This window comes from Podarcis vaucheri (genome assembly GCF_965113315.1).
Source record: "Podarcis vaucheri genome assembly, chromosome: 4".
Lineage (NCBI taxonomy): Eukaryota > Metazoa > Chordata > Lepidosauria > Squamata > Lacertidae > Podarcis > Podarcis vaucheri.
Genome location: NC_138762.1, coordinates 106462335 through 106485983, shown reverse-complemented (window position 1 = coordinate 106485983; position 23649 = coordinate 106462335). Strand labels below are relative to the sequence as shown.

The 23649-nt window shown below is 41.4% G+C and overlaps 1 long non-coding RNA gene across 2 annotated transcripts; it reads left to right on the top strand.

Moving 5' to 3' along the window:
• Positions 1-17434: 17434 nt before the first annotated feature.
• On the top strand, positions 17435-23276 carry LOC309531753. 2 transcript variants are annotated; one of them, XR_014219425.1, is made up of 4 exons: positions 17435-18180; positions 19303-19400; positions 19964-20092; positions 22314-23276. It is a non-coding gene; the product is annotated as an uncharacterized lncRNA (long non-coding RNA). The 2 variants fall into 2 exon arrangements; XR_014219426.1 differs by lacking the exon at positions 17435-18180 and adding an exon at positions 18944-19185.
• The last annotated feature ends 373 nt before the right edge of the window (positions 23277-23649 follow it).

Below are 23649 nucleotides of genomic sequence, written 5' to 3'. Positions count from 1 at the left end.
TCAAGATCCAAAGGAGGATTCAAATAATCTTCTTATTGCTGCATTAATGTCCAAATCAGTCCCAATCAGTCCAAACAAAATTCATAATTCTATCCAATCTTATCTTGGTGTTTCCACATCATATCTTGTTCATATAATTTCTCTTTTTCCTTTACGATCTCTTCTGTTAGTCTCCTTAAGCCGATAAGCAAATGTAATAATCCTGTGTGAATTTCCCGTTCTTCCAATCTAAGTCCAGATGGTTTCCATATATCATCTCCTTCGTAGATAACATCGCTCTTTCCATCATAAATTAGGCAGTTGTCACTCTTAAGTCCCACTGAGGAGTTAATCCACGATATGTAAACAACTCTGTTTCTCTCTTTCTCCTCCCAGACTCAAGGGCTACAACAGTGCCTCCCAAAATGGCGACGGCATTTTTAACTGCGTCATTCCAAAACTCTTAACTTTCCAGCTTCGTCTTGGAACATTGCTTTGGTTTGAAAATTTATCTCCACACAGCCTTAAATCCACAGCTTAAGTCCTTAAAACGACATTTCTGACTCATTAGAGGAGGGGATTCTTGTTTAATCACATAGAAAAGTAAAGGAGGGTTTTTCCCCCCTCCCCTCAGTCATTTGCCGTACCTTATCTTGACGTATCTTCTCATATTTTATTCTTGTCTTGTTTTATCAGAGATCTCTTCTGTCAGCAGTCTTTACTCCCTTTACTTTCCTTGAAGTATGTGTAATTTATCTCGTCCAAATTGTTTCTTTTGAAGATTCTTGCAGCTAGTGGCGCGGATCAGAGACGGCTTCGAGGAGTGCCGGAATCCCACAGGAGGGCTTTGTGCCTAGTGCCCCCATCCACACAAATTCGGGGGTGGTATAGGGCACAGCAGGCAAGGGTCGTCCGGTTAAGGAGGCAAATTACCCCCATCATAGCCTCCAAATTACCTCATGTGGGTCGGAGAGATGTTATTGTCAGCCATCTTCCGATGCGCCCCCTAATGGCCCCCGCCAAGTGGCACCAGCCAATCAGCCAAATGGCTAGGGGCTCCATGTTGCCTTTATAGAACACACATGGGAGGATGATGGTGACAAAACTAGAATGGATGGACTCGGCCTGTCACTGGCTCTGGCTACACCTGCTGTTGGTTGCCTTGCCTTCTGCCTAAGTTTCAATATGCACCTGCCGATGGGCCCGGGCTGGCCTGCGTGCCCTGCACAACATGACCTTGCATCTACCCACCACCAGCAGTTTCACATTCACGTAACAGATGTTGAGGGTTGCCTGTTAGTTATCTGCAAAGAAAAGATTGTAGTTTTTTTCCAGGAAAATAAATCTAACAACCAGGGTGCTGATCTATTTTGAAACCAGCCCTCTTCCCTTTGTAAATTCTTCAGCTGAGGAAAGGAGGAATGTTATTAACCTTTGCACTTTTGAGGCAATTTAGTCAAGCCCTTGGGTCCACCACTTTCTAATGAGAGCAGCCGCCTTTTCCTTAACTACTGACCTTGTTTAGAATAGGAGGGCCCGATTTCCCTTCTAAAGATGACATTCGCTGCAGTGAAATTATATCCTGCATATGTTCTAATGCAAACAGCTGAGATAAGAGGGCAGGTTAATTTAAACCAGTCTTGGGTATAATTTATGCTTTAACCTTGTGTTTGGCATTTCTTGCCAGGCTACACTCCCTCCCTTTCCTTTACCAATGTGTTTAACCCAGCGGCCTTTAGGTAAAACAATTGCAAGGGAGGGAGTGGAGATATATAAATTCATGACCATTTCGAAAACCTCAATTTGAGTCCTTTGCCAAAGTACCAGAAAGTGGATAATAATCAGCTCAGATAATAATGCATAATAATTATGCATTCAGTAATAATGCCTGCAATTCAAATTCTTATTAATGACACTGTTGCCAATACTTTTTTCTGTGATGAATATAATGAACGCACCGTTGGCTTCCCTTTGTGTTTTCAGCTGCTTTGGGTGAAACCCACTGATTAATGGGAGCTATTCAAGTTAATTAAATGGACAGGTCAGTAAGGCAAGGGACTTTCCAAATCTGTTTGACTGACTAGCAACAGGGTTATACATGTTAAAATCCAACTTACAGACCGCAGCTGTTAGCCTGACCTGGAGAAGTTGAGGTTAGCAAGCACTAAAGCAAAGATTCATCCATCAATACTGGGGTAGTGGAGCCAACAAAATAAATAAATAAATAAGCACCTAATATTCCAACTGCCAAATAAAAATTAGTTAGATGCATAAGGAATTTATAACAGCAATAATACAATTAACCAAGAAGATTGGAACGGATTGAGGCAGCCCTTATATGTAAATATAGCTGTTCTATTAAGTTAGTAGGGACGCGGGTGGCGCTGTGGGTAAAACCTCAGCGCCTAGGACTTGCCGGTCGCATGGTCGGCGGTTCGAATCCCCGCGGCGGGGTGCGCTCCCGTCGTTCGGTCCCAGCGCCTGCCAACCTAGCAGTTCGAAAGCACCTCCGGGTGCAAATAGATGAATAGGGACCGCTTACCAGCGGGAAGGTAAACAGCGTTCCGTGTGCTGCGCTGGCTCGCCAGATGCAGCTTGTCACGCTGGCCACGTGACCCGGAAGTGTCTGTGGACAGCGCTGGCTCCCGGCCTATAGAGTGAGATGAGCGCACAACCCTAGAGTCTGGCAAGACTGGCCCGTACGGGCAGGGGTACCTTTACCTTTTACCTTTATTAAGTTAGTAGAACATGCACACGTCTTCTCTAAATCAAGGAAATGGGAGCAACAGACACCTTTGCTAAATTTCTTTTATTTACAAAAGCAGAGCATTTATCTCCTGTTTGGATGGTTGGTAAGTGGAGATCTTTGAAGGTGGTGGAGGTTTAGTTTTCTTTTTATGTAATCACATGTCATACTGCTGGGCTTGTGCACTGAATTTGGCTGAGGCCCAAACCCCAAGCAAAGTCAGACCTCTTTGGAAGGATCTGGGCTTCAAAAGAATAAGGTTGAAAGAGGCACCAATCACTGTGGGCTGTGTTGAATGACCAAAAGGGATACAGGGCTGTCATGGGAGCAGGGCCTCAGGCAGGAAGGAGAGGCATGCATTGGGCTTCCCATGAAAAGACTGAGACCTCCCTGACTGCCAGCTGTGTCTTCTCAGGAGAAGGTGGAGCCCACTATAACCTGACTCTCCTTCCTGTCTGAGGCCATGAGAAAGAGATGATTTTGATCCTGAAAGGTGCAAGACGCTCCTTTGCAAATGGAAGCTGGCTGTGAAGCAGCAATATGCAGAATTGGTCCCCCTGCTCTCTGTCAGAAGGGGGAAAGAAGATGCAACATCTCCTTCCCCTGCCCCTCTTTTAAAAGCCATATTTTAATAAAGGTTTCAAAAAATCCCTTCCTTTTGTTCTGCTTTTCTAGGCACAGATCCTGGATTTCCAGCTCCATGTTCAAGGATTGATTGATTGATTGATTGATTGGTCCTAGCACTTTCCCCAGGAAAACCTATGCTTTATTGGTGAATGGGAGCAAATGGCAACTGGATTTTCTGTGGATTGACATTTGCTCCATTTCAACGGTGAAAAATAGGTTTCCCGGGTCTGACACAATGCACAGACACAGACCTGGAAATCCAGGATCCGTGCCTAGAAATGGAGAACCAAAAGGAAGTGTGGATGAACCCTGTTAGACCTTGGTGTTTGCTGCCTTCATGCTAGCTCTGCAGTCATCACTATTATATTTAAAAGAGGGGGGGGGGAGGGAAACAGCTCTTCTTTTTTTGATGAAGGTATTCAACCTTGGATCAGGGAAAGAGTTCCCAAATGGCAATGTTTTAATATGCAAGAGTAAATACATAATTTACTCATGCTGCTGTTTGAAGAAAAATGTGTAATGCACAAATGACCCCAAGGAGGCAATATCTTGATTAATTTTGGGTTCAATATATTTTAGAAGATGTGATTTGGCTCCTCCTTGATTTGCATATGGATGTTGTATACAAAACTATATACTTTTGGAAATATCATCAGTTCATATCTTTTTCCAAAAAAAAAGTTCTAAGAATCACCAAGCAGTGTGTGTCTCCGAGGGGGAGCATGTACAAGTTAATCAAGTTGTCAGATGTTTATTTCATGGAACTAAAGATGAAATATACCAGATATCTGCTGAAACCTTCAACCAATGAGCAGTGGGTAGAATGCTTGAAAAAACAAATTGATTTTGAAAATATTTTGCTCCTTATATATCACAACTATGGGTTGCTAGTTAAGAAAGAGGTCATTTTACATGAATGATGTCTCTTGTGGAAAGTCACCTTCAAGTTAGTCTTAAATGTGGGGAGTAATATTTAACAGTATAGCAGAGGAATCTAGCTTCCCCTTTTCACTGGCTGGGGTTGGGGGGATTGGACAGAACAGAGGTATCCCTCCACCCACCCAGCCCTTGCTGCTACCCTACTAGCCACCAGTCACGGAGTGATGCAGACTTCCCCTTCCACATGCTCAATGTGGAGTCGGCCAGCGAAATCCCCCCCAGTGTGGCATTCTGTGGGCAGAGAGGGAGAGGGGATGAACTGGCCTGGGATCTATCGGATCGTGAGGTGCCCAAGCGGTCTAAGCTGGTATAGAGGTCTACCTTTCCCCAATTCTGCCCAAGCTGCTTTGTCTGACAATGCAGATGTGATGCTAGCGTTGCCATATGCCCTCTTTTCCCAGGACATGTCCTCTTTTTCATGGGTATGTAAAATGAGTGTCGTCATAGCAATCCATAGTTAAAATGTGTCCTCTTTTCCTCCACTTCAAAATAGGGCAACCCAGGTAGCCCTACCCTCTGCTCAATCTCACCAGGTGGTGACTGGAGTAAGGGTCCCCCCTAAGGAAAGGCTGTAGCTGAATGTGAAAACATCAACATTATTGCTATTATTATTTACTAACACAATTTCTATACAGTGGTCCCTTGGGTTAAGTCTTAATTCATTCCAGAGGTCCGTTCTTAACCTGAAACTGTTCTTAACCTGAAGCACCACTTTAGCTAATGGGGCCTCCTGCTGCTGCCGCACGATTTCTGTTCTCATCCTGAAGCAAAGTTCTTAACCCGAGGTACTATTTCTGGGTTAGCGGTGTCTGTAACCTGAAGCGTCTGTAACCGGAAGCGTATGTAACCCGAGGTACCACTGTACTGCCCTTAATTTTGAGGAGAAATAGCAAGGCAGTTCACAAACATGTAAAAGCAAGCGGCAAAATAACACATATAAAATCAAATTATATAAATATAGTTACCTAGAATTAGAACAACAACAAAAAAGCTAGTAAAATGATTTCATCAATATAATGGTCAAGAAGTGCCCCTAAACTCAGATTTGTCTTTAAAAGTACTTTTGCCTACCCTCTGTTGTTCATGGTTTAACAGTGTATTCAAAAGTATGAGAGATATCCATGGCTTAATGTTTTGTTTTGTGCACAGAAGCTTGGACAATGCCACTACAGCCCACCCCTCACATATTGCACTGCTGCAAAGCCCTTCCCGGTGTTCAGTGCCAATTTTGTAACAGAAGCTGACAGACCGCAATAGTTCATTCTGAGTTGCAGGACCTCCAGTTTGGGTTATCTTCACCCAAGATTACAAAAACTAACACTCCCTGGTACTATATTGTTTGAGGTAGATCATTTTGCATCTATCGTTTATTTGTGACTTGTGTGGTGTCATTAAGTGTGGCTTTGCCTACAGGAGACTAGATTCTCATTCATGAATGGAAGTACGAATTTTCAAGAAATAGATTTATTGAAACATCAAATGGCCTTGCTGGGAACAAACACACAGCCATTAACATTACAAAAAGACTACTAAACATGGTGTTGCATTTAGTATACAAGTGGGTCAACTTTGGACAGAGAAGCACTACTTGTAAAAGGATAGTGATATATTACACAAATCAAAGGCTAATTCAGGCAAAATTATTCCTTCCTGTAGAGCTTACAATATAAATTGAGGCACGGGGGGGGAGGGGGGAGGGAATGGGTGGAAGTTACATGGTGACAAGTGCTGAATTAAGCAAATTCAGGTGCACATACTTAAGCGTTATTTCATTTGGAGATGTGGACTTCAGCAATTCAGCCAAAGCATTCACAGAAGAAAGAGGTGGTTTGGGGACTAGGATTTGTGGAAGAAAGAGGTGGTTCACCATTAGATGAATTTCGATGAGTTGCAATGTCATACAAGGGCAGTTGCGAAAATGACCTGGCAATAGTTTCTTTTGTTGGACAGCCTATTTGTATTCCAGCCAAAGCTCTTCCCATGATAGCAGTCTGGGAGGGCTATTGAATCAGCACCAACATTGGCATGCCTGCTTTTGTTATTTCTGGAACAGTTCTCGCTGGCTCAATGTATGCCGGAGGAAGCCAACAATTTAAGTAGCTTGTCCTCTTGCCATCTCTGCTCCAACCACAGTAGAGCTCAGGTCCTCTTGAATAGAACCTTGGTTACTTCACTGTGGTGGACTCAATTCACTCCTTATGAATGGGTGATCCGCAGCTTGGGCTATGGATCTGGCTGAATTGGGAGTTGCAAAACTGATTTACGGTCCTTTATTATGGTCAGGGTCTCAGCAAAGAGTAGATTCAAGTGATGGTTCTTTGAGAAGCTAGCCTGGAGCCCACTTCGTGAGCCACTGCAGGTTGAAGCCATGTAGCTTTCAGATCTTTGCCTTATTTTACCCATATGTTTATCCCTCTGTTTTCCTCGATTCCTAAAAAGTTTCTCCTTCCTGTTACACATTTTATGAATAATAAATGAATAGGTCACATTTCTGAGCAATGAATAAGAATTCAAAGCAAGTAGTAGCAGGCAATATCTGTGTAAGACTGCATCTACTACGTGCATCACACAGACACTGCTTCTTGCTCTATCATAGACTGTTCCCACACTCCTTCCTGACCCTACAAACATTTCTTGTTTCCTTGGTCTTGCCAGCCCCTCTGCTTCTTTCTTCTTTCTTCTCTGTACCTACTGGCTGCTTTTGGAAAACAAACCTCAGCTTACCTTTCCAACCTAGAGCTTGCCCTGCCCTTTCTTGAGGCATCCGCCTATGACCATTCATGAAGAGAATAGAAATGGGTGGACCTGTCAGCTTCTCTCAGTTTCTATTTTCCCCGATCTTAATTTCAGGACTCCACATTTCCACATCAGTGAGCATTTTATTGTGAGCTTCTTCTTATTACACATTTTTGTGTACAGCTTTGCCTAATACATTTTCTCAATGCATTTCCCCCTAATCTAATGCATTTTTGCATGTTATTTTAATCAATATATGCATTTTAATGCACATTTTGCCCTACTAAAGAATTTTTCTTCACATTACTTGCCTGGACAACCACAGTGCAAAATTCAAAGAAGTGTGGATTTCGAAAGATGGCTGTGTTTCAGTTCGGGAAATGTGAATCATGTAGATTTGCCTTTAAACATGAATTGAATCAAATTTCTCCTCACCTCCAGCAGAGACTCAGGTCTTTCTTTTCTCTCTCTTTCTCCCCACCCCAGACTTTGACCCTGCAGGAAGAACAGGGCTCCACCAGGGCATGACATCTCATCTCTAGTTGAAAACAGTACAAAACGTAGAGAGAAGCTGTTTGTTTTCTGCAACCAGAACAGCTCATACTGCAATAACCTCTGCAGATGATGGTAATATGTGTAAACATGTGATGATTTACTTGGGTTGCTTTTTCTTCCTTCCTCTTGAAATCCCATGAAGGGTGGTTTAGAGAGGAGCTAGAACTCAAGCTGGTGCTGGATGAAGCTGCACCACTTTGTAACTAGTAGCAATCATAGAAGCATAGAATTGTAGAGTTGGAAGGGACCCTGAGGATCATCTAGTCCAAGCTTCCTCAAACTCGGCCCTCCAGGTGTTTTTGGCCTACAACTCCCATGATCCCTAGCTAGCAGGACCAGTGGTCAGGGATGATGGGAAATGTAGTCTCAAAACATCTGGAGGGCCAAGTTTGGAGAAGCCTGATCTAGTCCAACCCCCTGCAGTACAGGAATTTACATCAGTGCAGGAATATGCTGCTGTCCCATATGGGGATCAGACCTGCAACCTTGGTTTTATCAGAACCACACTCTAACCAACTGAACTATCCAGGCTTTCACGTTTAGGAGGATTGCAGTAAATTGCCATGGTTTATTTCTGGTGTGGATCCTGTTGTTTCATTGGTGTGGGCAATTATCGTGAAGCTTCTGAATAGTTCAACTCTGGTTTTCATTTTCCACAGGGGGATCGGGGTAGAGGTACAAAACTCTTGTACAATCATGTTGTGGAACAGAGGAAAATAGAGGCAGAATAAAATGCACATGTGTGTAGGTGCCTACCAGTAATGCCTTGCCGTCAGTTGGATAAGCCTTTCAATGGTCATTTGAACACATATTCCATAAGCATAAGTGGCAGACATGCATGAGCCTATCCACTGTTATAATGTGTGTGAGTTGATGCAAGAGCTTTTTCAAGGCATGTGTGTAAAAACTCCACAGGCACAGGTTATTTGAACACATGTAAGCTTTCAAAGGCACTCCATCGACTCCTGTGATTTTCTGAAAGCATGTAGAAATGGAATACTGCACAAAAAGAGAAGGAATGTTTTCACATATTCCTAAAGTAGCTCTACACAGAAACCTTTGATGGTGCTTCACTTTGCAGGGTTTCAACTGTGAGATCCAGAAACATTCTACTTTTTCAGTTTAGACTCAGGGCAGTTTCGCACATTTTAGAAAGAGGAGGTTCATGACTTTGATATTACATTAAACTGCTGTGGGATTAACATGTTTCTTCTTCTCTGTATATTTAAACAACAGGTCTAGCCATTGATGCTCACAGCATAAAGCCCCTGGATGCGCATATATGTTTGCTTTTTCTGCTCCAAAACCAAAACACTTTCACACTATTATGGGTATTTGTCTCAAACAGACACTGGCTTTCCAAATAATGTCATATCATTCATTGCTGGGAGTGGGAGAAACAGTGTGTCCCTTTGCCTAAATGTAAGTTAATATTGTGTCACCTGGGGCTACAATCTCACACACGTTCCCTTGCAGCTGATTGTCAGAAAAATCACCGGTCACAAATGGAGAGTTTAAGATCCATTTAGAGAAGGGGGGGGGGAAATTATTTTGCATTTGGTTATTGGGAAACTAATGTCTCAAAGGCTTCTTTTACAACTAAAAATATCTCAAATCATTATTATTTGGATACTGTGATGCTATTACTCTGGTTGGCAGCCAAGTGCTGGTCTGAGGCACTACTCATATACAAACACAAAGTTTAATAATTGATTCTATCGAGGTTTCCATTTTTGGATAGCAATGAATGGAAGAAGAAGAAATAAGCCAAGGGGCAAATTCAATGACTTCAAACAAATACCCCATGAAAGAAAGAAATTACCACAATTTAGAAATGATTCTAAAATAATTGGTCAAAGGTTATTTTCCTTGAGGACAAAGTACTTGATGTGCTAGTCTTGTGTGGTTCTATTTATTCATTTATTTTTCCCAGAAGGACTGCTGTGGCTGTTTCGAAAAGACATGTGTTTTATTATTCTAAACCAGGGATTATGAGATGTTCAATATATTATGGATTATGTACTGAGGGAAGAGGCTTCCTTCTGCAAACAACTTCTCATTCTCTTCTTCCCGGGTTGATCGAAAACATGAGTGTGCAGGAATGGTTTAAAAAAAACAAAAACTTGAATATGAGACGGTCGTCTGTGAAGATCTAACCATCCCGGGGAACATGTTCACATGTCACACTACTAGAAAATAGCCTGTTATGGCATTTCAACCTTTACTGTGAATATAACTGTGTAGACCCCATTTACTATAACAGTGGGATCAATAGGGTTGAACAAATACAGCTTGGAGCTTGGAGAGGACTAATTCTGCTGCTAGCTGCTGGTTTTCACCTGGCACTTCAACCTCTTGATTTACTCGAAACTAATGCGCACAAATTACGCTACAAAAATTAAGATGTGCATTAGATTCGATGGCACATTTACATTCACCAGTAAATAGCCTTTTTGGTTTCAAGGTTCTGAAAATTGAGGAGCGCATCCTGCCAGGCAAGGATACTGTTTGTAATTGTTATGCTTTGCAGGCGGAGGGCACTGTTCTGAAATCAGTCTGGAGTAACTAGTTTGTAATTAGTTTCCGAACATCTTGATTCCTTTCCTTTCCTTATTGAATATTTCAAATTTCAAAAATGAGGGGTGCTAAAAAGTTGTAACGTGACTTGGGAATTCAAAAGATATTTGGGTTAAATTAATATAATTTAGTTTTGCTTGATAAATAACCATATTAAAATATTGACTTTTTATGTTTTAATCTTATCTTATTATTTTTAGGGGTAAAAATGTGGTAACATTGTATAAAAATCATTAAAAATGACTGCCAAGCACTTACAGTTATAGGATATATGCCTGAGCATAGCAGACATGTCAAAAAGCAAGAAGACGAGAGAAGAAGCCTTGAGAAGAAGCCTTGAAGGAAAGTAAGCAGAATGCTTCAATGCCAACAAATGAAATAATTTTCTCTGCTGATGAAAATAAAGAACAAATAACTGTTGCCCAAGATTGAACTGATGGAAGTTATGAATTGACATTAGGAAAACCAAGTACGCCTTCCACTTCAAATATATATATAAAAAGTTTAGAACACGTTAGAAATACATAATGTCACTAGGCAAAGCATCAGAGATGGCCACAGCTGCCATCACCATTACCTCTGTATCCATGCTGGCTTGATTACTGAAGAAGATGAGACATTTGTAGCAGATCACGATAAAGTCAAGAGGGCCCAAGGAAATGTTATGAAATCCCTAGGTCAGGAATTTGATGATATTTGTCAGAAGGCTGTATTTTTTAAAAAAAACTATTTTTATTAAAGCTTGAAAAACAAAGGAAAAATGATATACATAAGTCAACATCAGAGATCAAACATAAAAGCTTAATTCAATCCTTCCTTTACTTTGCAAATGCAACAAGAAGGAAAAGAAAGAAAAGAAAAGAAAAGAAAAAGAAGGGTGAAATTGACTGCATCTTCTTTGATGGTCGTGAAGCTACAACTAAAGTTATGCTGAAAGCAGATAATTCAGATCTGCAGTTCCCCAGCCTCGTCACAGAACAGCATTCTTCTGTGTACAGTGAGCCACTTGGAAGATATATTTACCACTTCAGTCCAGGGAACGGCTACCCCCCAATACACTCCTCCCACCCACCTACTGGTTGCAAATCTGCAGGTAGGATGGCCTTCCTCCTTCTCTCCATGTTCCTATCATATTATATCAGGCTTTAAAGCACCAGGGAAGAAGATAGCAAGCAGGGTGGGTGGGTGAGAGAGAGAGAGACAGCCTTTCTTCCTTACCTGCTGCAGAAACAGTTGGCACTGGTGCTCCTGCAACATCAGTTAAGGAAATCTGGGATATTATGACATGGGAGATCTCACAGGGTGTGACTGGGGGCTCAAGAGGGGCTAGGGGAAAGATTCAGACTATGTCATTAGCAGCTTGAAGGACTGGGCTTGAATTTAACTAGGTTATTTTCCTTTTTAAAAAATAAGTGGTAGTTGAAGCTCAATTAACCATACCTAATTCTAAAGCAGATTACTTGAAGAAGTATTCAGTTGAAGAACATGGTGTTTGTTTTTCTTTCTCTTACTGGGTCAGTTTGGGCCTCTGTCTATTCTCAGCTTGGACTCCAGCCCTCCCACTTGGATAGAAGTGAGGCGTTAACAGGGTCATTATTCAAATTAATTTGGTAGCTAGTTATTTCTTTGCTATAAGTTTTGGTGGTTCTCTCTCTCTCCTCCCCCATCCCTTTAATTCTTCTGCTGCAGTGGAGTTAATTTGTCAATGCAGAAGGAAGCGGAAGGGAACATAAACTTTTTTAGCTTGCTAGAAGTGCAGAAACATCTGCTGAAGTCATAAGTGGCTTGCTGGCTGAGTTCAGCAGGGGAAAAGCTGGCAATTAATCTGAAGTGTCAGTGTGCGAGATGGAAGTGGTGGTGCCGAGTTTCTGGGGACAAAAAGGTAGCGTCGGCAGCCAAAGGCTGCATATGTTTCTGTAACTTAAAAAAAGAAAGGAAACCTAAAAGGTGCTTTGTTGTAGCAGAACAAACTCTGCCCCAAGAATGCTGCTTAACCTGTGGAGCTGAATCAAACGGACTTGCACTATAAAAGTGGGCATGGAGTAATGTCTTCTACTGGGTTGCATTAACAATCCTTTGAGCTCTGGGTCCAAAGACTGTTCCTATCCTCCTTGCATCCCATGAGGAGTGTTACCAAATTTCATCCCAGCTATATGCCAGCTAGGATGAAAACATCTCAGCAGGTTATGGATACATTTTTAAAATGATGAAAAGCCCCTAACATGGAGAGGGGCCAGTGGGAACACCAGCTCCACACAGCACTGAAGGTTTTATATGTGCATGGCCATGAGCATTCTGGAATTATCTAAAATGTGTTATATGGTGCTGCTCAAATAGAACCATCTCAAGTGTGGTGGGAGGGTTTTCACTGATTTCTTCAGCATCGGAAGGGCTTGAATGTGCCTGATTGTGCAATCCACTCAAGGTTCCACAATCTGCTCCAGTATTCTGGCCAAAGTGGAACCATTCTATTCTCCAATGTTTCTTCTTTTCTTCCAGAGGTGAACAACTTGGCACAAATCATCCCTACAGTCCATTTTCACCAATCCTGTATTTGTACTAAAGTTCCAGAACTGCCGAGCAGATCGGACAATAGAGAATTTTGCTTTTATTTGTTCTAACTTGCATTTCAAAGGCTCAAAACATAGGAGCACTCATCATGTGTTACATAATTACTGTCACATGGAGGAACATCATACTCTACTGAAAAACTCTATAGATAATCTGGGATAACAAATGACTGGTGGATAAAAGATGTCCATACACGTTTCTGTAATCATAGTTTCAGAAAGTAAAGTATCAGATTCTGAGAAATAACTGAAAACAGAGCTTGGCACCTAGAATAAATCAGGGAATTAAGAGTTAAGTAATCCAAGGACCAGAAAAACATACAGAAGAGATGTAAATGGATCAGTGGGAGCAAAGAAGATCAAAGAGTATTTAATCTTGGCACATAGAAAGCAGTAATGTGGAAGAGAGAAGAATGCCTGTCCAGGGGGATAGACGCAGGGAATAGCAAATGCAGTTAAAATAAAAAGCAAGTAACCATAAACAATCTAGAACTAATGAAACAAACAGAGAACAAAAGGTAAGAAACAGCACAAGGGGGAATGCATTAAAAATAGTGTACAAAGGAGAAGAAAATCACAAAGGAATCGCATAACAATAACTTATTTTTAGATTATGTTTGCCTCCCAGAAGATGCTTGCAAACACCTTCCCCCATTCCAACCATACTGTATTTGAAAACATTTATTTATCTGGCGTTTTTCTCCCCAATCCAAAGCACATGGAAAAAAACACTTTCCCCACGTTTACTGGGGTGAAAGTCCTTTTGATTTAAATCAGAGACTCACCATTAAGGTGGCTAAGCATTGCAGTCCTAGAGTGCCAGTCCATGTTTACACAGAAGTAAGTCTCACTGAATTCTGCTGAATTTATGGCCTAGTAAATGTGTTTGGGGTTGCAGTGTTACAGCTCTTTCAGAAATTACACCCCCCCCCCAAAAAAAAGAGGAATGGACCAGATTTCCCTTGTGCTTGTGCTTCTTACACAAAATCAGAGGCAAATATAACGGGTACCGATGCACCAGACCCTCAGGCAATGGGGCCACAGGATTCTAACTTAAGTAGGTGGTCGGGAGTGCAGACTGGAATCCCCATATGACACCTCCCCATACGCCCAAATTACATGTAAAGAGGTCACAGCCCCCCTCCAGGCTAGTCCCAGCCAGTGGCGTAGCGTGGGTTGTCAGCACCCGGGGCAAGGCAAGTAATTTGCGCCCCCTAACCCGTGGATTTGCGCCCCCTAACCCTAACCCCCAGATGTTGCGCCCGGTCCGGCCGGCCCCCCCTGCACCCCCCACACTACGCCACTGGTCCCAGCCTCACACACCATACTCCATGCATTCTTCACATGTGACAAGGGCCTTAATAGTCACACTGATGTATGAACAGACATCCCCTTCATGGGTGGGGATCTCTCATATGGAGGGTCCTTTGCCTTCACAGCCTATGGAGTATGCAGACTGTGGGGTGCATGGCCAGCAGTGGGTGGAGCTAACTTGAAATATATATGAGTGTGTGTATGTCTGAACCTCCTCCTTATAAGTTCTCAGTAAGGGGGGGGGGTATTATAAGAATTTTAAGGCCTTACATAAATGTACCAAGCAAGCACATACATAAATGTATAGACCACATGTCTGAGGCCCCCCCAAAAAAGTCCTGAAACCATTTGTCTCTTCCACATTCACCTCAAATATTTCTCCGCAAGGTCTAAGGAAGTGGCTAGCCTCCCCATTGTCTCTTTGCTCACAAATCCTGCCTCCAGGGCACAGTTAAGATAGGAATAGGGTAAGCTGTGATCTGTGACCTGGATTCAGGGAGTGAGTAGTTATCATAACAAAAGAGTGGCCAGGATGCCCAGGTAATCCAATCAGGTAACCTGGAAGACAGGCTAAAAACAATGCACTCAGATTTCTGTTGTTATCCACCCCTTCTCTGGTGTACCATATGTATGATGTATGGATGGGTGGTCTTGGGCTCCAGGGTGGGCTTGCACATCTTTGTTCTGGGTCCTCCTCCTCTCTCCTGCATGTGAGGGGAGCACCCTGTTGCAACAGCTTTAATAAAGATCAGGCTTACCAGCTTCTTTGCTCCTCAATATTCTCTGGTTGGCCTCTGTTATTTTCTCCTACTGATGGAGAACCTACAAAGGACTCTTGTGTACCCCATAAGGGAAAGGGAGCAGTTTTTGTTTACAACAGGGGGCTTTTGCGCATCTTCATGCTAGGGGAAGTACTGTCTACAAAATCAACTCCGAATGAAGTGAAAAGGGCAGGCAGGCAATGGTGAGTGCAAAGCAACTGGGAATTGTTCTTCCATTCCCAATCCCCTTACATCACATCCCAAACAGTGCTTGGCTGGGGCTTATGATTTCCTAGAATCATATAATTTTAGACTTGGAGGGACCACGAAGGTCATCCAACTGTATAATCCAGGAGTGGACCAGAAGAGAGACATTCCCTCTCTGGTCAACTCCCCAAAGGCCAACCGGCATAGGCATGGCCGTGCCATGGAGCACTATTCTTGCCCTCCAACCATCTTCCCCACCCATGGGGCACACATGGGGATAATTCATTTGTACCTTAACAATTGGCATCTTGTAAGGCATCTTGTAGAGCATTTTGACATAAAGGTGGCCTATGACTGTTTTGTATTTATTGCTTATTTATTATCAGGATTTATATCCCAATCACATTTCTTTGGTGGCTGAATAAATAAAACAAGCATTACCTAAAATGTATACCACATCCCTCCTCTTCAAGGAACAGACAGTAGTGTATAAATTAATGCCGATCTGAATCATTCTACCATTGTCTTGAGTGCCCCACAACTTGTACATATCTTGAAACGGTGATTAGGAGTAGGAAATCACAGCTATTCATGGCACCCCTAGTTTCAAAGTGCACCTATCCAATAACTTGGCACAAAAGAAAGTCTGGATTCCCATAACATTTGTGTATGCATTTATGTATGCATTTAAAATACCTGCTGTCTCCTGTGTTGTTACGAAAAGTAATGTGCACAGGGCTGGCTGGCTTCAAGCGTTTAGCATTGCTGGTTAAAAGTAAAGCCTGAAGCGGAACAACTAGCGCCATGACCATGTTTGTTGCCTTTCTGTTTTCTGGTTTTTAAGTACGATACATTTCTTGCCTTTCTTCCTGTGCAGATGTAAAGTGTTTGATCTCATTATATACCCACCAGGCATGATGAAACAGCAGGCACCGATGTTATACTTTGCTGGCTAATCTGAACGGAGACAGCAGCAACAGAGGTGAATCCTTCAACACTACAAACAGTTTCTCAAAAGCAAATCCTGCCTTGCAGAGAGTCTTCAGAGGTCTGGACTCAAAGCAGTCAGATCCTGCTAACCCACTGCAGCTTGGCATGGGGAGCTGTAGTTATTTGTACAGGTCATTTCGTGCTGGCTTGTATTTGCATAAGCCCTGATGGCTCCAACTGATTTGGACCTTCTCTGGGTCACCCTGAATGTTGAGATGGGGTTGCCCTGAGATTCAAAGATGTGCTGTGAATTGTATTGACTAAGAGTTTATAGAACAACACTCTAAATCTAGGGAGTGCTGTGAAAACTCTGTATATAGGGTTGCTTCCTATACTAATTTGAAGTCAGGCATTGTGTGCTTTTTAAAATACTTATTCTGTGATAGTGAGGCCTCTGACATTGCTAAGCTAAAGCGCTGTGATGCCAGGGAATTTTCATGAAAATCATAGAATTGTAGAGTTGGAAGGGAGCCCTTCATGCTCTTTATTGCAGCTTGTAAAACAGTGATTGAATTGCCCTCCAAACCTCAGGCTTTTATATACATTATTTACACAATGAGTCCCATCTGATTGGCTGATTCTGCTTCCCTCCTGGAGCCTGATTGGTCTTTTCCTGCAAGCCAATCAGTTGTTGCATTCTAGGATCCTACTTGCCTATTGTTCTAGGATCCAAGCATAGTACATAACAGTATCCATGACAGATGGCCCTCCAACATCTGCTTAAAAACCTCCAGGGAAGGAGAGTCTACACCCTCCTGAGGGAGACCATTCCCACTGTCAGAAAGCTTTTCCTGATGTTTAGTCGGAATCTCCTTTCTTGTTATTTGAATCCATTGGTTTGAGCCCAACCCTCCAGAGCAGCAGAAAACAAGCTTGCTCCTTCTTCTATGGGACAGCCCTTGAGATATTTGATTCATATCTCCTCTCAGACTCCTTTTTTTCCAGGCTAAACATACACAGCTCCTTCATTATTATTTTTATAATATTTTATTAGGTTTTATCCATAGAAGTTTAGAAAAAATACAAAAACGAAAAAGATACAAAATTACAAAATATAAAAATACAGACATTAAACACAAAGAAAGAAAAAGAAAAAACACATATAAAAGAAAAACAAAAATTCCCTCTTTCTTAATTTCTCATCTTTAGTTAACTTATTTTCCTGACTTCCTCACGTCTCCCATTTTTGTATCCCTTTTAGAAATTGGTTCAGCAAATTCATGTCCTATTAGTTTATCTATTATTAATCCCATCTTACATTTTACCTTGTTGCTAGAACCCCTTCAATTCATTTCAATGTCATCAGCATTCAAAAATTTTACAGTATTTCTGCAAATAAGTTTTAAATTTCCTCCAATCTTCTTCCACCGACTCTTCTCCCTGGTCTCGGATTCTGCCAGTCATTTCCATACCCAGCTCCTTCAACTCTTCCTCATAAGGCTTGGCTGCCCTCCTCTGCACACATTGCAGCTTGTCAACATCCTTCTTAAATTTTGTCACCCAGAACTGGACACAGTATTCCAGGTGTGGTCTGAACAAGGCAGAATAGAGTGGTATTATTACTTCCCTTGATCTAGACACAATATACTTTTGTTGATGCAGACAGTTGGCTGAGATTAAACTATACAGAAGCCTTAGGAACGGGGAAGCTATGCAGAGCAGACTACAGATTGGAAAACTGTAAGGACATCGCAGGAAGCAAGGCGCAGAGGTGGCAGAAGGCCTCGAGGCAGGAAGGCTGGAGCGAAACTTCACACTGCAGCCAGTGTCCCAAGAGAAGCACCCTGTGCCATTTTCGAAGGATCCTTCCTGAAATACTGGCTGCGTGCTATTGCAAATGATACACCAAGATGATCAAACACCTTTTGATTTAAAGTACAGCTTGTACAAAAACATAGCAAGCAACTGTTGGAAATGTGGGGAATGTATCATATGTGGTGAACATGTAGAAAGATTAGAGAATTTTGGTGCCTTGTTTATGATGAGCTGAAAAAAAAACTTTGGGTTATCCTTTCTAAAAAAGCCCAAGGCTTTTCTGCTAAGCATTCTCAACAACAATATTCCGAAAAATTTGAGAGAATTTTTTCTATATGCCACGGCTGCAGCTCGAACATTGATAGCAATGAACTGGAAAGGCGGAAATGTTTCAGCTATAACGGACTAGCAAATATGTCAAAAGGTACTAACTGTTGTAAGAATGTATTAGAAGGAATACAAAGAATAACTCAGTAATGATAGGTATATTCATTACTAGAATAAGGCTATACACCAGGAAATGAAAGGCAGTCCAACTACACCTTTTTCTTTTTTTCTGGTTTTTTCTTTCTTTAACTCGTGTTAATAAAAAGATAAGACAAAAAAGATAGTAAAAATACAAATCAGTTTAATTTATGTAAATAAACAGAATACTACTTGTACAGTGGTACCTTGGGCTACATACGCTTCAGGTTACATACACTTCAGGTTACAGACTCCGCTAACCCAGAAATAATACCTCGGGTTAAAAACAGAAATCGGGCTCTGGCGGCGCAGCAGCAGCAGGAGGCCCCATTAGCTTCAGGTTAAGAACAGTTTCAGGTTAAGAACGGACCTCCGGAACAAATTAAGTACTTAACCCGAGGTACCACTGTATATGGTTTTTGCTTACATGGATTATATATATATTTACTTAAGAAGATGTACAATACATATGTATATGTATGTTATACGAGATATGCTATTGAAATGTGTCATATGATATAAGAGATTATTAATAAAGCTTAAAAAATTAAAAAATAAAAAATAAAGTACAGCTTGCACAGTCTTGTAGGCCCAGAAAACGGTCTGCTGGTAAGGTCTCTCAAGTCCCTATGGCAGCCTTCCTCTTCTCAGCGCTAAATTTGCAACTCTCCAATTCTGTGATTCTATGATTCTTAGCCACAGGACAGAGACAGAGGCAGGACATCTTGAGTCTTTGCAAGCATGCATATTTAATGTTTTCAAAGCCCTCCATCCTTTGCAAACAGTTGGTTGGAACACCAGTGGAGTTCGGTCCTTTCATCATGGCAAGCAGTGTGATACTTACATAGCCAGCCTCCATCCCACTTCTCATACAGTAGAGCACTGAGAACTGATGGCCCTGAGCAAAAAATCAGCTCCCTGAAGGTTACCATCTGGCTCCGAATTGCCAAGCCAGAGTCAAATGGTGTGTATAAATTTCCTTGTGGCTTTGAGTGGATACAAGAAACAGTGGTGAAAATAACCATTCTGCAACCTTCTTAAAAACATAAAAAATATATCCATTCTCCTCTTTTCTTGGCAGCAAAAAAATTCAGAAACTTAAAGAGGAAAGGAGCTTTAAAATTTGGCTTGAGGAATGGTTTGGGGAGTGTTTTATCTTTAGGCACATTAATACAAAAGGTACGTAATAAGCAAGTTCTCAATTTTTTGCAATATCTGAAAATTCAAGTTTATTATTCAAAATAATATGTTTGTTTTTGTACTGAATAATTGCACCTTTTGAGGTTTTAATGATAACTCTGTTGGAAAACAGTGCCTACTATCCAAAGTATTCAGAGTGGTTTGATTAATAGTGATAAAATACTTTAAATTAAAATTGAGTGGAGAGTTGCTTACTGAGATGACCAATTCTTACAATGGACATCATATATATGTATATTCAATGGGTAAGCTTTTAATAAAAAAACTATAACATATACATTATGCTGTAAGAATATACAGATTGCATAGTAATTCAATTGCTACATGTTTGAATGATGCATTGAGACTTCCACATCTGATGGGGCTGTGACATCACCTAGCAATATGGAAAATATATTTTATTATATGTTAAAGACATTATAGTTAAAGAGATCCCATTGATACCTATAAATATTTTATGTGAAGCCTTATGTTAGATCTGAACACAGACAGTTATTGGCTAATTCATTAATTATAGGTAGGATTTTATTACTAAATATTAGGAACAAGACCTTTTGCCAAGTCCTGAGATCTGGAAATGAAAGAATTGGAAGATGGCGTTGATTTGTAATAGCACAACCCTAACCATGTCTTCTCAGAAGTAAATCCTACTGAGTGGGGCTTCCTCCTAGGTAGGTAAGGCTATGATTGTAGCCGTAGTTGACCTGTTTTAAATATCTCCGGGGTGGAAATATTAATTTAAACCAGTGTTTGTTAACACAATAGAACCCATTTATACAATACTTGAACAAGACTGTACCATGGTGACCTACTCATCTAGTGATACTGGCTATGGTCTGAGATAGATGCTGAATATTTTTCTCATTTTCTTTCTCAGTTTGGGCTGTAGTGCTTTTTGTTCATTTAGTTTCTCTTGTTTGTACAGTAATGACTACAGTGATGATGTACGTGCATTTGTGTGTATGAATATATCAGAGTGGATGTGCTCATGGGACATGGGCTTAGTTGTCATGTGAGGTGGTAGATGCATTTTGGAAATTCCTCCCCCTCCGCTCTTTCCTCAAAGTGCTTCTCCTGTGGGAATTTCAACTCCCAAAGCGATATTTTCCACAGCCCTGTTTTCATGATTTAGCCTCTTTTCTGTAAACAATTTACTGTAATAAAGTGTGAACATCAGGGCTGTGTAGGAAGGTGTTAGTTTTTTGGGTCTAAAATGAGTGGCGTCTCTTCTAATGAGGGGCAGCTGAGTGGTACCATATGCTCCTAAGTTTTGAAATTAGTCGATCCACCCGTTTAAACGACTTGTCATTTTTCTATTTTGTTCATGCTTTCAGTTCCCTGAACTAGAAGTTTGATTATTATGGAATGATCTTCGTTCTTTTACCCAGGTCCTTTATTCAAAGCTATTAATGTGATATTCAGCAGGTGCTGACAGACATAAAGACCTCCTTGAAAAGAGCGAAGATCAGAAGCTTGGCTCTCCAGGGGCTTGGCTCATTAGCAATTATCCATGGACTTATACATTATGAGGGAACTCTGGGAACATACAGATCCCTAGCTCAACAAGAAACCTCATTCATCTATCTGTTTGCTAAAAGCCCATTATAAATACCTTTTTCTGCAGCAAAGAGAACTTTAGTAATGGAAAATATAAGTAGCGGATACCTGACTAGTATCCACCAGAAGCACAAATGACAATCTTTCTGTTCTCAGAAAGCCTTCTTTCTAGATGTGGTGGGGAGACATGTTAGTTTATTCATAAGACTGTATAAATTGAGAAGGGGGATTAATTTTTAACCGGGGGGGGGGGACATACAGGTGAGGGGACATTAATCAATGCTCCAGGTCTCCTACCCCAGGTAGGAGAGCACTTTCAGTCCAGCAGCAGGCATAGTCAGAGCAAGACATGGTTGGGCTATGAATGCAACTCTTACCTGTGTACAATGGGCTTCATTCCAGCTACTAGATTCCTACAGACAGACATACAGTCGGATCTCCATTCTGGCTTGAAAGAGACACCATCACTTTTCAAGGACACATTCTGGCAAAAGGAAGGTACAGAGCAAGGCCAGCTAGGGAGAAGCCATGGTGTGGGGAGGACCAGGGAGAGAAAGCTGGAGGGCTCCATTTGGCTCCCACACCTGAGGTTCCTTGCCCCTGCTCAAGACAAACTCAGAATTAGGGCAGGTGAAGAGGGGAGAGGTCCATGGCACAAATGGGTATGAAGTTTAGATTAATTACACTTGGTGTCTGATGTGAGAATGGAGTGAACATGTGCAGAACAGCTGTCCCAATCACATCTAGTTTGGTCCTTAAACAATACAATCTGTAACCCACACTGAGATCTTAGGATGAAGGGCAGGCAGCAAACAAACTGGTTTCTTTTGCTGCCATTTGTAAAGCTAGTAATATTTAGTAATTATTTCTAAGTACGATGTCTCATTGCAGTAGCATTTTCTGTCCCTACTAAAATTTCAAGTAAAAAGCCCTTGTTGCACTTGTGCTTGTGTGTAGGAGCTATACTCAAGGCTGGTTCCTTTCTGGTTTGGAAGTCCTTTCCTTTGTTGCTTTAGCTAATTTCACTCTGATATGTAGCTATATTTAACACATGGAATTTCTGACCTATCAGCAGAAATGCTCTAGCTATGAAGCAAATGAATCTTAATGTGAGCAGCTAAAGAAGCTTTGATTGTTTTTCCTGCTACTAGGCCAAGTCACTTAAGGAGAGGTTTACAATACGGGTTTACAATTCTCATTAAAATACAAGTTTCTGAAAGATTAAAAGGTATCCTTTACTTTGATCTGCGAAAGGGAAAAGGAAAAGGGTTTATCAGCTTCAAGGGATTTCGGGTTTGCTATGGAGAATTTAACATAACCATAATTTTGTTTCAGTTGAATAGCGTGTTTTAATGTACACGAAATCAGACACAGGAAGTGTTGGGAGCAGAAATTTGGAAAGAAGAAAGCAAAGAAGAAAGGATCGACACTTTAACATAGACGCAAAGGAGTTTTAACCTTCTATAATAATATTCCACAGTGTCTGTGTGCCTGTTTTCTTGGTGCTGGTGAGGGAGATCCTTCAGAGAACCTCCCAGTTTCCACCTGAGAGACAGATTCCCAAATCCTCCTTTCCCATTAGAAACTGCAGACCGGGACTAAGCCATACCATTGCTTTACAGCAGTGCCATGTGAACATCACAGAAGAAGGTAAGAGCCAAGAGGACCAAAAGAGGAATCAGGGATCCAGAGGAAGGAAGCTGGAGGAAGGAAGCTGGAGCTAGCAGTCAGCCATTCATCTTCAGACCTTATTTGCAACCCTATTTCCAATCGCATGCACACCATTTGATATGCATTTTGCAAGTATGTTTTATACCCTGTGTAAAGGACATTGTGGTGCATTTTATATTTAGCTGTCTTTTGGTATTGGAAAGAAGGCAGAAGAAAATCCACATTTCACTGGTGATGGAAATATGATCACTTAGCATTCTGGATTCACAGATCTGCACTGGGACTTGCAGATCTGATGGTTTATGATGCACTAAGAACCCAGGAGGGCAGACCTGACTTGCCCATCTCCTCCACCCATGTTCTGATGATTCACACCATGTTGACCCACTCATCCACATTCAAATAACTGGTCAGCATGGTTTACTCTACATGAGCTGGCGGATGGATTTCTGAAGCAGGGAGCCTTCTGTTCTCCAGGAAGCTCCCTGCACTTTTTTTACAATTTTGCAAATTCAAATAGCTAAAGTATCTTTAATAAAATAGCAACAGTATTCCAGTTTCTAAAATGTATAGAAAAGATTCACAAAAAAGTGAAGAAAATAAACATTGGCTTTCAAGAGCAAAAAGACTGTGGTCATGGCTAGCTTTTTCTGTTTTTTAAACCTATTAGGTCAGGTTTATACTGAATTAAAGTTTGCCACTCTGCTCCCAAACAGTGAGGTGCTAGCTTTTGTGACACATGTGCTAAACTGCAATCATGCACTATTATTAGTTCCCTGCTGAGAGCTAAAGATGAAGTTTGCTAGCATTGCTTTATGTATTATGCAGTTGTGCATGGAAGGAAGACCCAAAAGCCATACCTGTTTGAACAGAAAGCCTGAAGCCAGAGGCTTTCTGTGACTAAGATTACAATCTGAAACAATTCAGGGCTGCTGACAAGGCAGTATGAGGGTACACACTTACTGGGCCTCATGCCAACAGGGGACCCAGACTCTTAGCT